Here is a 16,487-nt window from a genome sequence, read left to right on the forward strand (position 1 = left end):
ACTAGGAGTGATGAATACGGTGAAGGTTACGGATTTTGCCAACAGAATGTTATGGATCTACATGTAAAAGTATCCCTAAGGTTCTGGTGTCTTTTAACAAGATTCTTTGCCATGAAAAATTGATTTAGTAATTCCAAGGCAAAAGGATTTTAGAGGAAATGCCAGTACAAGATTTCAATGAAGATATTTGTTAACATCTTTTGAGGATCTTTTAAAAACGCTCTAAAATACTTTCGACCAGGGGATACTCCTCGTGGAGAATTATTTTATTCAAATCCTGTTACATGGAATTTTACAATAGAAAGATCTCTCTTGGTTGGAACCTCAAATTTTCTGAAGTTTCACCTTAAGAATGAGGAGCATGAAGGTTGATGTGTGCGACATCGATCTTTCAAAGTAGGGGTATATGGAGTTTCTTTCACAGTAATCTATAAATATCTCTCAAATCATTTGTGTAGAGCCATTTTCTCTGTCATGTTAAAAACGTTTGTTTGCTGTAACTCTTGTCATTTTCTAAGTGTCTTTTTGTTTACTTTGTTGTGATATCGTTCCGTAACTTTACCCACGTTGGTATCAATTCCATACTTTATTTGACTTCTTAAGCAATAAAACAATCATCCACCTTTGGGATTTGTTGCTAATAGCTTTCTTTGTTGAAAAAGAACATTCATCATTCTTTCTTTGCATGGCTCTCCCTGCGATTGAGATCCACAATCAACATGACACGTTGTTTATTATGTCTGTGCAAATATATCCTTGAACATTCTCAGAACTCTCCTGTCGCATTCAGAAATATAAAATGAAATGTCCAAGAAAAAAAGATCACGTCCATGGAGTTTCAGCTCCTCTTGCCCCCAGCTTGCTTATAAATTTGACATTAAGCAGGTTTTATTCCTCATGTGATCCAACTGGTGTAGAATGTATTTGTTTATATGCAGTGATAGCATTTCTTAGGTTCTAGTAAGGCGCCAGGTTTTTTCGCCAATACAGTCACAGCATTTTCTTGAATCCACAACGTCCAAGTCCATTATTAATTCTGGTTCTCGATGAGTTGATGTGCAGAATTTTGTTTGCGTATGCATACAAGTCTGTCTCGCAACAGAGAAACATTTTTCTTTTGTTCATTCTGTGCATGATAATGATAGTTCGGGTACAAGCCTTGGATAGCTCGGCGGAAGAGTATACTGACATTTTCCAATCATTTAAATTGATTGGAGCTTCCTTCAGCACTCTCCGAAGATTCAGAGATGGTTTGGACGTCTTCCGTTTGCGGAGCATATGGACAACAAGCTGTAAACAGAACATGTCCCATGATATTGGTTCAAGGGTTTCTAATGAAGAGGGAGTCAGCAAATCAAATTCTCCTGGATTACAGCAAGATGGCATCTTTAAAGCAGAGAATTGCCTCTACAACTTCCAGAACGAGTCCATGAATGAATTCCGTCAGGGCGGCCCCATTACGCTCCGAAAAACTGGGAACTAAATAGGAAACCGCTGATGAACAACAAACCATACCAACAGGCTCTCTACAAGCTGGGCTGGCCGAAGATCTCTTTCCATCCTGGTTCTTTCCGAACGAAAGAGCGAAACGGTAATGTATGTGCCGTTTGATTTCCGGCCTATATTGCTAGCCGTTTGGGTTCTCTCTTGTGCTGCCGTAATGAGTGATAAGGGAGGGGTAATGATAATATTTAGGGATAATTTTGAACGGGGGGGCACTAGATATGGAAAGAAAATGAACTGTCAAAATGGCGTTTATGTTGCTCTGGCAAACGGAATTCTGGCTGTAGAGATTCGAAGGGTAGGAGGGTCCCTAGAGTATCTTGCTAATATCCTTACTACAGAGCTCGAGTGTCCAAAAGGTACAGCCTAGTTACGGCTTTGCTCTGAAAGTTTTCGTGTTTGTAGAGATTTACCGAGTATAGGTACCCGATATAGTGATGCGTATTTTTTCGGTCTGGCAATTTTTGGATTATGACAGTTACCATGGCAACATCATATTTAATGACCGGCAGGATATGTTCCAACTTTTGGCCTAAATTCCTTAATATTTTTATACTTTCCTTCGGTGAATTTTTTTATTTTTTGCCACATAATTTTATGGTTTTGCCAAACATTTTAAAGTGGTTAAAAGTCAAGATTGTTCAGACAGTTTTGCCAATATTCTATAATTTGTCATTTTTGTAAATATATTTGATTAGCTCTGACAGATTTTAACAAATATAGCATATTTGATAGGAAATGTATGTGGTTTAGAACAGAGCCAATTTTATAAAAAATTTACCAAAGGAAACGCAGGAAAATTAGCCGTTAATTTTATAGCTTTGGTCATGTTGACGTCACAAAAATGAGAAAAAACACATGCGATTCAGGCTTTACATGCTATACTAGTGCCCCGCTTTGTGTGTGGTCCTAAAACTCTAGGGAGCCTCCTTAATACGACTGAATTTTTCATAATCAAAATGTGCGAATAACTTAATTATTTTAAGCGTAAGTGTAAGACCACTTTGATGATTTCCGTCAATTGCATTGATTGTGTTAGTCGAGTGATCATTGAACATGCCACTCATAATTTTAATTTCTGTGAGCTGTCTTAAATTTATGATAATCCCTCTCGACCAGGTCGGAAAAGACTATCTGGGACTTGGCGGTTGAAGAACGAGATAGTATGGAAACTTATTCCAACCAAGGTATAAATATGAAAAGTTAAGTAATTTAACCCATTGAGTCCTCAGACACGCTAGAACACCCCACTTCATGAGTAAAATCTGTTCTGGCTTATAATTTACCAGGAAACAATGGGTTAAATTCATGAATAAAATTTTTGTTTAAGCTGGTGCTTTAGAGTGAGTGTTGTAAAACCAAAACCAAAGTAATTACTTTGGCCAATCAAAAAGGACGGAGACAATCCAGTAAATAAATCAAAACTCGAAGTAATTGCATGTAGCCGACGCAAAGCGCGGGAAAATGTGCACACGCGAGCCATGATTGGTTTTGGTTTCATTTCTGATGGGTTGAAAAAATGGCGCAAGAACTTTGAACCAATCACTGAGTGAAGTAATGCAAAACCAAAGCAGTTCACCAATTACTTTCGACACTCAATTGAAAACCGCTCTATTAGCGTGGGAAATTTTACAAAATATGTTTTAATTAATACTTTTTAAATATGGTCTCTTTAAATTTTGGGTGTAAAAAAAGCCTGGGCCACGCTCAGATTGGTCTCCTTTAAGGGTTTAACTCAAAATTTCCGACAAGCACCCCCACCCCTTCATATGCAAACCCCCCCCCCGTCCCCCAGGAAGGTATCAGCTTTCAAAGAGAAGGGGGAAGTCGAATCATAATAATTGCAGAGCTATTGAAACTTTTGGGGGATATACTGAGGGACTGAACGGAGCATCATGGCTGCCACTCTCCTCAGACTTCTAGAAAGGAAGAATAGGAAGTCAAAGACAGGAAAAACAGCAAGATTCAGAGATGAGTTAAGGTCAGGGTTGTGAACGTAAAAGAAGGCATCAGTAAGAGGATCATGTATGGGCATTTAAAGAAATGAGCTCATAATGAAAATATGTTTTTTTGAAGAAATGAAGAAAAGACATGGTATAAATAAATATTGCAGATGGGTTGGATATAAAGGCATAAGAACATAAATGAAAGGGGCTAGGTCTTTGATAGGATAGGCAACAGATTGAAACTTGAAAAAATAAACTAAAATAAAAGTGAAATTTTCTGGATTACTTTTTTAGACCAGATAGAAGATTCACAACTTCCCAACAGTGAGAATCCAGCATATTTTTCCTTGGCAGTAAAAACTCTGTAAGTTAAATGAGTAATTTTATTAAATACAGTAATAATGAATATGAATTAAGGTTAGTTGGAGGAATATCAAAGTGAATATTGTGTTTACTAGTGACAGGCATTAATTCTTAGCTTGTTGGATAATGAATTCCAGGATTCACTTTCCTGACTATATAATTACTTGATATTAATTTTATAATAATTTTTACATAATTTACTCTTTTAGAAATTTTCAATCTATCATACACTTTTTTCGTTCCAGGGGAAAACCTCAATCATTCTACGCTTTCTTGATCGGTAAGTGGGTGAACGGAATGTGAACAATTTGTCCAGCTTCCGAAAAAAATTAATGACACCAACTTAAGTTGGCTGGCCTCTTTGCTGCACTATTTGCATTGGCGGTCACTTAAAGGCCATCTTACTTCTTTCATAAACCTCCACTCAAAATAATCTTTGAGACTCATATCACTGGCTGAAGGTACATGTAATGCAAGTTGAAAGTTTTAAAATGTTGTGTGTACATTATGTAATAAAATACAATCATGGCTTTTTGATTTCCGCAGGGATGAAGCCCCGAAGCCTACCACAGCACTGGATTACACATTTGGTAGAAGGACTAAAACTGGTCATAACATTGTAAGTCTCTTATAACAATAATTATCAGGAATAAGGAAAGAGAATCCTAGTTATCAGGCTACAAAGTTTAGAACAAAGTTGCTCTTGGGCAGTTTAAGATAAGTTGATAATTGTTGATGATAACATTAAAATAATTGTGATGACAATGATGAGACATTGATGATCTTAGTAATCTAGGTTGTGATGTACAGCAGCATTGGTATTGGCAACATACATGATGTATGCAACATTTTTATGTATGGATGGATGGACTGACTCGGAGAGGGAGGGGATGAAAACAGCTAGATTGCAACACCATGACGGATATTACGATGATATGAACAATGCATGCTTTTAAAATTTTACCAGGGAAAAGACATAGGTCACATTGGGAACTTGGAGGAGGGACATTCTTATCTAAACTGATTGAGATTCCCATAACATCTGCTACTGTCAGGTAAACAATTTATAACCTAGAGCCTCTCTGACTTTTATATGTAAATTAATATTAACAATTCAATGGTGATGACCCAAGTAGCTCAACTTTAGAGTTATTTTAGTTGACCACTTACATTGCAATTTACTGCCACAAGTTTGTTAATTGTACAGTTAGTACAAATAAATGTTGTTGTACACTGTCAGTTGTTTTTGTTGTTGAATTCACTTAGTATTTCAGGGGCTTCCTTTCATATGGGTCAATTCCTCTTGAGTTTCCTTTTACGATTTTCAAATCCAAGCAATAATTAATGGTGCTGGGTTCCAGCAGTGACTTGTCCAAGCTTTGCACAAGAATGAGAGTATGAAAGGCATCATGACCTAGTTGGATGGCTGTCTGTTGTGGAATTGCATGATTTCGATTCCCTGGCCAGACAAAAAAATTAGCTGTGACTGCTGTCCTTTCTCTCCTGTCTATGAAAACTAACCAGCTGCATCTAAGTGGTAGATGGAATTATTGTCAACTATATTTATAGTACTAAGGTGGCCATTATGGGAAATACACATACTGGACCATTGTAATAATATGAAGTTTAAAGAAACAACAATAGCTATGGCAATGGCAAGAACAAAGCCATAAGACAGTAATCTTATTTCCCTGCTAGCAGAGGTCTCTCACGGCGGGGCAAAAATTTCTCATTTTTGCCCCGCCGTGAGAGACCTCTGCTAGCAGGGAATAATCTTATTTGTTTAAAGAGGAAAAATGGTTGTGCTGCAAATTTCTGTACATTTCTTTGCTGACTCTGTAGAACAGCAACATGTAATAACCAAATTTAAGGTAGACAACCACTTGAGCACACAACTCTATTAATGTAGTGAATTGATTTCTTTCTCTATCCCTGTAACTGTTTCTTTCAATTCTATCAAGATACTTGACCTCTACTGTACAACATGAACAAGTCAAATTAGATGGAATTTTAAAAAAATGCAAATATTCAATACAGGGCAAAGTTATTTTTTGAAGTGGTTTTTTCATAGGCAGCAATTTTTCTGACATTTTTTGTGGAGTTAATTTCTTCCCGTTTCCTGCCTTTTGCACGAAAATTATGTTAGAAGTTGGGCTTTTCCCTCTATTCAGCCTTTTTCAGTGCAAACTCAAAAACTAAATCAGCAGTTTGCTGTCACATATGGTATGGGGAACAGAGATTTTGTAATCATGAGAAACAAGGTGCTGCTTTAGATATTTTCTTTGATGTTTTACTGTTTCTTTGTGGACTCAATATTCATGACAAACATCAGTCAAAACACTACTTCTATATGAGGCGCTCTCACATGTCTTCCCCGTAATTATCATACGTCTTTAATACCGGGTAATTAAGCTGCAAAAATGATGGCTGACTCCTCCATAATTTCTGAGCCGCAATGCTGATGGCCCAGAATTGGAATAAAAACATTTTTTAATGTGCATGGTCTAAAGGGTAAATGAAAATGCTTATTTTTTGCCTTCAGTTGCCCTTTAAAGTGACGTACTCCCTGATATCGGAGTTAGGACATTATGGTGAAAAAATTATAAAGCACCTTCTTTTTATCAATTAATTAATGTTGTTTTCAGGAACATGGCTATTGCTATTGTGTTGGATTTGTCTCTTCCAAATGAACTGATTTACACCATGGAAACACTTCTATCTCAAGTATGATGTTGATCTTGAATGCTGAATAAATATTGCTTTGTTTGTTAGGCTAAGAGTTTTAAAAACCTGGTGTGTTTAAATCTCACAAAAAGGGGCAGAAGAAATTTATATAATTTTTTTTTTTTTTTTTTTTTTTTTTGCATCTTTTCCATGCTCATTTTGCAGTAATAAATTATTGGCTCAAGAATATCACTCTGTTATTCTGTCAGGTCTTCCTTTAATATTACATAGTCACCATGCATGGGGGTTTCTTCTTGAATTAAATTTCCACAGTACACAAAAAATGAAAGATTTTTGTAGTTTTGAAACTGCAATCCTGGGTGAACGTGGGCATGGGTGGACATGGCCCATGCTTTTTTTGACCCCTAAAAGAGACCATGTTCAACCCATTGACAAGTAAAATCGTCTGGCGTAAGACAGAGTAAAATACTAAGTCTGGCTGGTTTTGGCCAGTTCAGGCATAAAAGGGTAATATTTCCTCACATGCAACCCTAAACAAGATCTTTATGGCTGCATATGATGGCATTTTCCCTGGAACACCCTAAGTCAGACCAAAATTTGAAATTCACAACCAAAAAGAGAGATGAAGAGCATCGATCCCTTTCATATGCAAGTCCCCCCCTCCACCCTCCACCTTCCAGGACATGCAAGTCCCCCCCCACCCCCCACCTTCCAGGACTGCAATTTAGATTGGCTCAACATTTCTGAGTAATAAGTTAGTCAAAAATTTTCAAGTGTTTTACACTAAAAACTGTATCTGCACATCGATCATAGACTGAAATGAGCAACAAATATTATTCAAAAATTTGGTTTTATCAACAAAGTTGATAATGTAAATTGGCCACCGTACAGAGATTCTAAAAGCTGACGTTTCGAGCGTTAGCCCTTCGTCAGAGCCCTTCGTCAGAGCGAAAAAAAGTTGTCCTTTTTTTTGATTCGCTCTGACGAAGGGCTAACGCTCGAAACGTCAGCTTTTAAAATCTCTGTACAGTGGCCAATTTACATTTATCAACTCCGTTGATAAAACCAAATTTTTGTATACTACTTCCCCACCGATGCAGCACCACAGTTTCCTAACAAATATTATCGGCTGGATAATGTAGACAAGATCTTATGCAACTTTTAATGTTTAAGGCATAATGAGCCAGTGGGAAGGGTGGGAAAGTAGTTGTTTTGTTGATGGGCCAAAGGATCCAACTCCAGTTCTAGTTGCTCAATGGGTAGAGCATCCTGCCTTTTTTAGGGAGGTCATAGTTTTGAATCCTGTCAAGAACTCTGAATTTTCAGTTATGCTTTTGCTGGTCATCAAGCAACTAGTTTCCTGTAGACAAAATCTTTGAATAAAGTGGCAAACAAACCTTTTCCTGCGTCCTGGCAAGACAGTACTAGAACCTTATTTCCCCTTCTTTACGATTGATCAATAACATTTGTTTGAATGCTTGATTGAATTAGGTGAAATCCAAAATCGGCAAAGCACTGGAGGATTTAGAAAAGAAACACCCAGGGTAATAATATTTATCTGATAAATATTTCAATAATCATTGTCACTGATAATAACATTATTAATAAATCCCAAGGTTAATAGACCACAAGTGGAGACTGTAAATCAACTTGAAGGAGGTCAAATTAAATTGTGTATTTTTAAGTGACTGGTAAACTGGAGTATCTAGAGAAAAACCTCTCAGAGCAGAGTAGAGAACCAACAAATTCAACCCACAAGTGAAAGTGAATGTGAGAATAAAACCTACCAGTAGGACTTACTGTTTGACAAAAGTTGAGTTCATCTCACCATTTCGCCAACCTTACTCCTTTGTTTTACTGTTCCAGAAACATACTATGTGTTACATTATAGGTAGCTTAAACTGTCTTCAAGTTATTGTTCCACAGAATCTTAGGCATGTATGTTCAAGCAAGCTTCGTTGTATAAAGTGCTAAGGTGTTACCACATTGTGCATATTTACAAATCACATACTTGTACAGCGTGTACTTACATATCTAAGTTTTACATTAATTTTATTTTACTCTTCAGATCTGTTCAACAGCTCAAGAAGCAAGCTGTGGCGAGATTTGGGGAAGAACATCCTGTAAGAAATTTGGCTGCTTTCATTATTATATTGAACTGCAATTGGACTGGATCGGGAGTTAAATAAAACCCATTTAATGTTATTTTGAAATTTATTAATAAATGATTATGCTTGTTGGTTTTGGCAAGAGCAACGTAGAAATTAATAGAGTTTCTCATCATCTCCTGATGAGTCTTACAGTTTAAAAAAGCTAATTGTTTTACATCCTGATTTGGAATGATTTGGAAGATATCATATGATAGGTTATTTTTCTGTGAAAAGCACAGGCTGGTACAGGTACATAAGCAAAAGTGAACGTAGGACACCTTAAAGCATCACAGAGAGTTTCCTCTTTACGTCAGAATCATGTCACTCCATGAGATTCTTGCTCTTTGACTTATTACCAGTAAATCATTTAAATCTACTTAGCATTTTATGGAAGTAGTGCTTTGTAAAAGATGTGCTCTGATTTTCTTGCAGGATAAATCATCCATTGATCCTTTTCCTATTCCTCTCGCCATTATTGGAGGCAAATATGACATCTATCAGGTTAGGATGACAGTAACCCCTGAAATGTTTGGGAAAAATTGTTCAAATATTATTTGTTTGAAAAACAACTCCTTGGCTAATTTGTTAAGAATGGCCTAATGCTAGTCCAAACCAGAGCAGAATCTTGATCGTTGAAAGCAATATTTTTGTCTGAACCCATGGAAAGTCATGGTAAATGGCTCTTGTTGTCCATGAGAAAGAAAGCATCTTGTGTTCTGGTCAGTGAATGGGATATTTTTTCACAATTCTGGAATGCAGGCATTATTATTGATGCATTGAAGGTCCTGCTGTTGAAAGTGTAAAAAGGTCGTTTGAATAGTCATGAAAAATCATAAAACTTTTGAATCACTTGAAATGGTGCCACCTCTTTTTGCACTTTAAGGCCCATCTCTGCTTTCATTACATTTGCTTTGGCAAAAAAATTTGGTTGATTACCATAGTTCAGCATCACTTGTACCCACCCCACTTGGGCTTAGTTGATGAATTTGGGGTGTAGTGTTGGGGGGGGGGGTATCACTGCCAACACTGTATTACCTTTTTTATGGTATTTCATTATATAGGGAAGCACCCAAAAAGTTTTAAAAGTGTGGTAGCTTTAAACCCACTGACACCTCAAATGCCCTAGGACATCCCCAGTTGACAAGTAAAATTGTCTGGCATTAGACAGTAAACTCTGTTTTAACAGATTAAAATTCCTGCAAATATAGTAAAGAAGAATTATATTATTTATAAATTTGGTGACAGCCTTTGAAGTTTAACCCATTGACTCCTGGGAGTGAGACTTCAGTCAAATTTATAAATAGTATTATATATAATTAAGAGAACGCATGTTTTATGAGTCAAATGAGTCAATGAGTCAATGAGTCATGAGTCATGAGTCAATGGACTCACAGTCAATATAGCAATAATTTGTTGATTAAGCCCTTGTTTCAGTGATTAGACCTAAGCACTCTCTGAAATTTTAGCTTTCATTTTATGGGTTAGGGTAATTGCACTAACTCACTGACTCATAATGACTCATTGACTCATGACTCATTGACCCATTGACTCATAAATACTTGACACTCTATAATTAAATGCTTTTTTACTATATTTGCAGGATTTTGATCCCGAAAAACGTAAGATGATTAGCAGAACATTGCGGTTCATAGCACACAGTAATGGAGCACATCTGCAGGTGAGTGCAGTTGACCCTGTAATAAGACTTACACTCTCTTGTGTACCTTTATCCTCACCCCAGTAAAATAAGACATTGGTTTGTGGGTGGATGCTTAACTTCACTTCTATCCCTTTTCCTTCAATTCAATAAACTTAATAACCCCTGAGAACAAAATAAATGCACCAGTCATATTTTATTTCCCCAAACAGGGGTTCATTGGAAGCCGATCACCAGCAGTATGCCGCCATCTGTTTGTCAGAAATTTTCTTCTACCGCCGGCTACTCTGCCATGATTTTCGCTCAAACCCTTGTAAAAGACAAGAGTGACCACCACTTACGTTGATTAGCCCAGGCATCTACTTCAAAAGTTATTGAAACCCCTGTTCAGAGATATGGCATCTTTCAATGGTGATGTCTTTTCCAGAGCTGTGAAATAACATTTTCAGTGATGTTTTTTATTTATTGAACCAACAACTGTCCTGAGAACTCTAAATACCTACTTGAACAGCAATGAGATTGTCAGTGGCACCAAGCTTTTAACCAGTTTTTTTTTTTCCATTCAAGTTCTTCAGTACTAAAGCAGAGGGCCTAACAAACCGCACCAGAGGTCTGGTGGGGTCTCTTTTGTTCCACACCCCACTAAAGTAAGTGTCTGGGTCTCTTTCTTATTTAAAATTACTGTGACCAATTGGGAGAGAGACAAATACATTTAAATTTTGAAGGAAAATTATTTCAAATACAGTGAAACAAGAAGGTAACAAATTGGAACCACATTCATGAAGAATTTATATTGTGACCTCAAGTTACCCCTATTGTTTGCTAGTTAATTTACATCAGATTTGTAGGTTAATCCAAAAGGGATCATTAATCCTGCTTTGCACCTGCCCATACTGCATAAAACGTTGCTACTCCATCTTGTACTACCCACTTTTTATGCCATGACATTCCCCGGGAGGGGGAGGGGGGGGAGGAGTCGCATACGAAAGGGGCAGGAATGTTCATCGCCTCGCTTAGGGGTGTAAATTTCGGATTTTGGTCTCACTTATGGTGTTCTGGGCAAAACACCATGATATGTGGCCGTAAAGATTTCATTTAGGGTTGCAGGCGAAGAAATATAAAAATATATATTTATATGTTTTAAATATATTATATGTTTTAAATATGGTTTAATTTTAGAGGTTAGAGGGTTAAACGATGGATACACATAAACTACGACAACAAAGCTTTTGATCCAATGAAATTGGAAGTTGAAAATGCTGATTGCGTTATCTGTTTGTTTTTCTCAGTAAAGTGGTGTCTGTTGATCATAATAAACCCATAATTGTGCCAGCTGGCCAGGACTCGTTTCAGCAAATAGGTTAGCTGAGCTCTTGTTTCTCTCTCACTTAATATTTTTGTTAGTTTCTCATTTAATTTCGTTGTTTTTTGTTTAATTAAACTTTTTCTTTCAATCAGGAGCGCCACCAGTGGCCAATCAAGACATGGGAAAGATGCAGAGCAGGTTCGTGTATTCTTCATGTTTGTTATGTGAATATGAAGAGACTAATTCTTCTAAAGAGTTGTACGGCATCCTCTTGACTTCTAACAGACCCACTGGAAGAGAAAATCGTCCAGTCATCATAAAGAGATTCAGTGATCGGCGTTTCGAGTGTCGTTAGAGAGAATCTGTAAATCGCACGCCCAGTTTGCATTTGGCCAATTTTTGAAAGAATGGTCAACTCTCTCATAGTGGTCACTTAAGCGTTTCTGATTGGTCAATGACGAGTGGATAAATAGGTTATATTTGATATAAGGAAGGATTACGTTTTTTTGCAAACGTTGGCCGTGTAGCACTTATATTTGAACAGACTCTACTGATTAGAGTGTAATGTGAAGTGCTAAGTTTCTACCCCATATGAACCATGTGAGCGTTAGCCCTACGGATGGAAATGGGCCCACACAAGGACAGAGGAAAACTCTGACTTGGCGTCATATGTGGGTTGAGTTTGCTGGTTCTCTACTCTGCTCCAAGATGTTTTTCTCCAGGTACTCCGGTTTTCCCCTCTCCGCAAAAAATATGCAATATTGATTTGAGTTGATTTCGTTAGTTTCCTCAATTAGTGCTCTTGTGCTAAATCCATTGACACTAAATAAAGTTGTTATGATTATTAGTAAGACCGTAAAAGCGGAAAGGTTGTTAAGAGCTATTAAGATATTTAACACTGAAACAAGAAGGGAAAGACTTGTAAGTTTGTTAACTGTGTTCTTCTGTTTCAGGCCGCCATATGAGCAGTGGAAGGCTGCATACGCAACATTCTTTCCACCTCAGGTGAATTAAGAATTTCTGTTTGAACTCACAACAACAACAATATTTATTCGTACCTTGATTAGACAGAAGTAATACAAGGCAGTGTGGCCCAGTGGTTAGGGCACTTGCCTTGAGATCCGAAGATCCCGGGTTCAAGAACTGCTCTGACCACTCGTTGAATTTGTTCCTGGTTGTCCCTGGTTCAACTTCCCGGCTGCACTTGTAAATTGCCAACTGGTTTGCCTCCGGCCAGTTGGGATTCTTAACAGTTGTAGTTGTTGTGTTCTGTTGTTTCTTTGATTGTGTTTCATTGGCCCTGAAAAGCCCCTATGGGGAGCGGTCAATTAAGTATGTATTGTATTTTATTATTGTATGTTATGAATGTAACAGAAGAAGTCGGTAACAGGGCACCCAAAATAACTGTATGAAGCTAAATTAGTCAGGTGCCCAGTAACTTAGAACCGTAGCATCTTTCACTTGCGTGCTTAATCACTTATGTCGGTATAAAGTGGTTTTCAATTTAGAATTAAAAGTATAGTTCCGCTATTGCTTTGCTTTTTAATGGCTAAGCATATTGATTGGCCAAAATATCTCTTGAAAATTTGAATTTATAAAATGGGTCGAGGAAGTCAATTCACCACCGTGGAAAGATTCAATGGCTGGCGTTTCGAACGTTTGCTATTGGCCAATTCGCTCTGACGAAGTGCGAACGCTCAAAACGTCATTTATCACGCGGGGACCTATATTGGCCAGAAACAGTTGATTTCCGTAGGTCGAGCCTCGAGTTCATGTGTTTGGAAACGAGTTTTTACCGCGCAAAAACAAAAGGTTCTAGTCCCTCGGGACTCAACATGGCCGCTGTATGAAAAGAGTCAATCATTCTAGACTGCAAAACAGTCGTTTTCTTCCCTTTCCGGAAGGCGCGAAACGCCGTAAGCGTGATCCTCGCGTGTGAAGCGCGCGAGCCTCACACACCTCCCTCGCCGTTTCTACACTCGCTCCAGACGTTTGGTTCGAATATTTACCGCGTCACTTGCGTTCGTAAAAAATACGACTGTTTTGCATGTCTACAATCATTCCACCCTTTAAACAGTTGTGACTAGAATGGATACTCCAAAAGAAGATGAGACACTGAAGATTGTGTATATAAAGTACCAAACGATCTTATTAAATTTTTACTAAGTTTAAATATGGTGTCACCAGAACAATTTATGAAATCTAACCATTTCGAGTCGGCTAATCACTTGACACTAGAGATCAGTGTCTAACCCCTGTATTTGTTTAAAATATCTCTTGCATATTTTCAGCCAATTAGAGGCCCGATAAACAACTGGTGACCTGCTTTGTTGCGTTTTCCCGTGCGTAACTCTGACCGCATGCGCAGTGATTGGCTCATTTAATCGCGGTCTGCGTCTATTGTAATTCTCCGTTGTAGTTCTTGTTATCTATTATTTACTAGTACGTAGTGTAATATTTCTGTGAATGACTATGTTACGACAAACTGTGAAAAATTAAGACCCTAATCAGCCTGATTTGTCAAAAAGTACCCTGAAATATAAGAACCTGTTCTCTAGAGTTCTAGGTTCTTTTACGGGGGTTTTTACTGTATCTGAAAGTCAATTGAAAAGGGCTTACACATTCTTTTTACAGAAATCGCAGGGTAGAAACAACAGCGAAGATCCGTCTAAAGACCCGCAGTATATTGAACCACCAGTCGACACAATGAGAAAACAAAAAGATGAGGTAATTGTTACTTTTGAGTTCAAGAGTGGGTGAAATCCTAAAGTGTGACCATTCAAATGAAAGCTACTGAGCAGTACTTCCTTTAGCCCTTGCGAGGGTTAAAGAAAAAAAACTTTATGTGCTCTGCGAAGCTTATAAACTAACGGCATATTCGTTTTTTCCTTTGCAGGAGTTGGAGAGATACCGGAAACTTGCCATGCGGAAGGTCCGTGATGCATCTCGGGCCACTGGTGGGGAAAAGCGTCCACGGTAAAGAGTTGCTTATGTGTGATGACGGCTACAATTCAATTGAGGCAGTCAACATGACAGTTGCGTCGAGGACTTGTTTTATTCGCCCTATTCCTTAAAATCAGCCGAGTAAAAGAAAAATCCTCTAGATTTATTGTTTAAGGTCAATTTCTGACCTAACACCATCGGATTGATGGCACAAGTTTCTTTTTTCTTTTGACACTCTAAAAGGCATCTCAAAATATAGTTCAACTCAATCAGGTTTCCACTTTCTATTGCTTCTAAATTTCGCTAACATGGGTTTTGTCGCGTTGTAAGTCTTTTAAACATCCTGCTTCCTGATAGAGTCTCGTGCTGTTTTGAGCAATCATTTACACGCTAATCTAACAATGTTATAGTTTGGTCTGCTGGCAATGAAGAATCCATTATATTCTTCATATGTTGATCCAAACGCGTCAGTGCCGTGAGTTGTGGAAAGGACTTAAATCGGTGTTCTGTTTCAAGGCTTTGCAATAAATATTCTGGCTGTAACATTTCCTTTTGTAAGCGTTTCATTTTAAAACTTTCCCCAACATGTCCAATCGGTTGTTACTGCAGATTGTGACGACTCCTAAGTGAGAATGATCATTGCAGTGAAGAGAACAACTTAAGCAATTGCAGAGGAAGCCTGAAAAAAAGTCATTTCAGGCTTCCGCAGTTCAGAATGTACGACATTTCATGTTTCATTAGTATCACCCAACTAGTGGACTAATGCAAATGCTGCATTTTAATTGGCTACGCTATTGGAGGACTATTAGTAATAGTCCTCGATTAGCGAAAAGCGTGACGCTTTCTTTCGTTCTATTCCCAAATAAATATTTCTTCAACTTGCATTTGCTAACTTTATTATTGCCTTTTCTGTCCGACTAGTTGGATGATACTAAAACCATTAGACCCTTCGCCCTCATGGGCCACGGGTCAATAGCCCATCCTGCTTCCCCTGATTATTCATTTAGTTCGTAAGAACTCACAACTGGCAAAACACCTATGGGGCTTGGTAGCTCAGTGGCTTCCCACATAGACGTTATTAGCGTTTCGTCTTGCGTTCCTCCCGCATAGCATAACGTGGTCTGAAATGGGAAAACAAACCGTACCAGCTAAAGAGGTCCATCACTGAAGATCAGTGGCTAACCCAGCGGCTATTCTCTGCCAAAAAAACAGAGTGTTGTTTATTTGCCAAAGCGGGTTAGCGCTGAACGTCACCAAATGTTACATCTGTATATGTGTCACGAAGTGTCTCACCTTATTTTGGAGTATCCATTCTTGTCATATCCTTTTAGCATATGTGCATACACGCCTCCGGCTGCGGTACGCACCACACTGTACATGGAGTCTTTGACCCACGTTTGGCCGAAATTGTATGGGTATTTTGTCGTGTCAATGTACAGCACTCCGTTAGAGAGGTCCGTCCTTAGTTACCCTTTAAGCATTTTGTCTGGGCGTGGTATATTCCGTTGTTCTCGTTCGTGTACCTTTTACTAAGGCGCATAGGGCGTCGCTGGAATTAGAGTCGAAATTTAACCCTGTCCAGTGTTTGCGCTCTTTTCGCTCTCTCCATTTTATTTTGTGGGTCCATCACCAGCACCGCGCTTTTACGTCTCGGCTGAGGATGAGGAGAACTTCATACAGGCAGTACAATATTTTGCATTCCAACAAAAGCCTACCATGTCCCTTCCCGGGCAGGGTCGACTCTTTGTTTTATTGGTAAGCAAAATAAATAGCCTCTTTACCCAATTCCTTTTTCTTCACTAAAATAATCATATGATATTTTTCCCCCCAAACCAAGGGTCGACTAAGCCCTTTCGAATATCTTGGTTCGAATGCTTTACAACGTAAATCATCGTGAACTTCTATTTACACTGACCTGAAATATCAAATCGAAG

The 16,487-nt window shown here is 38.2% G+C and overlaps 1 pseudogene; it reads left to right on the plus strand.

Annotated features, from left to right (window-relative positions):
- Positions 1-352: 352 nt before the first annotated feature.
- Positions 353-15,100, plus strand: LOC137974220 (cytoplasmic dynein 2 light intermediate chain 1-like; annotated as a pseudogene).
- Positions 15,101-16,487: the final 1,387 nt, after the last annotated feature.

Source organism: Montipora foliosa, chromosome 10 (assembly GCF_036669935.1).
Source record: "Montipora foliosa isolate CH-2021 chromosome 10, ASM3666993v2, whole genome shotgun sequence".
Taxonomy (NCBI): domain Eukaryota; kingdom Metazoa; phylum Cnidaria; class Anthozoa; order Scleractinia; family Acroporidae; genus Montipora; species Montipora foliosa.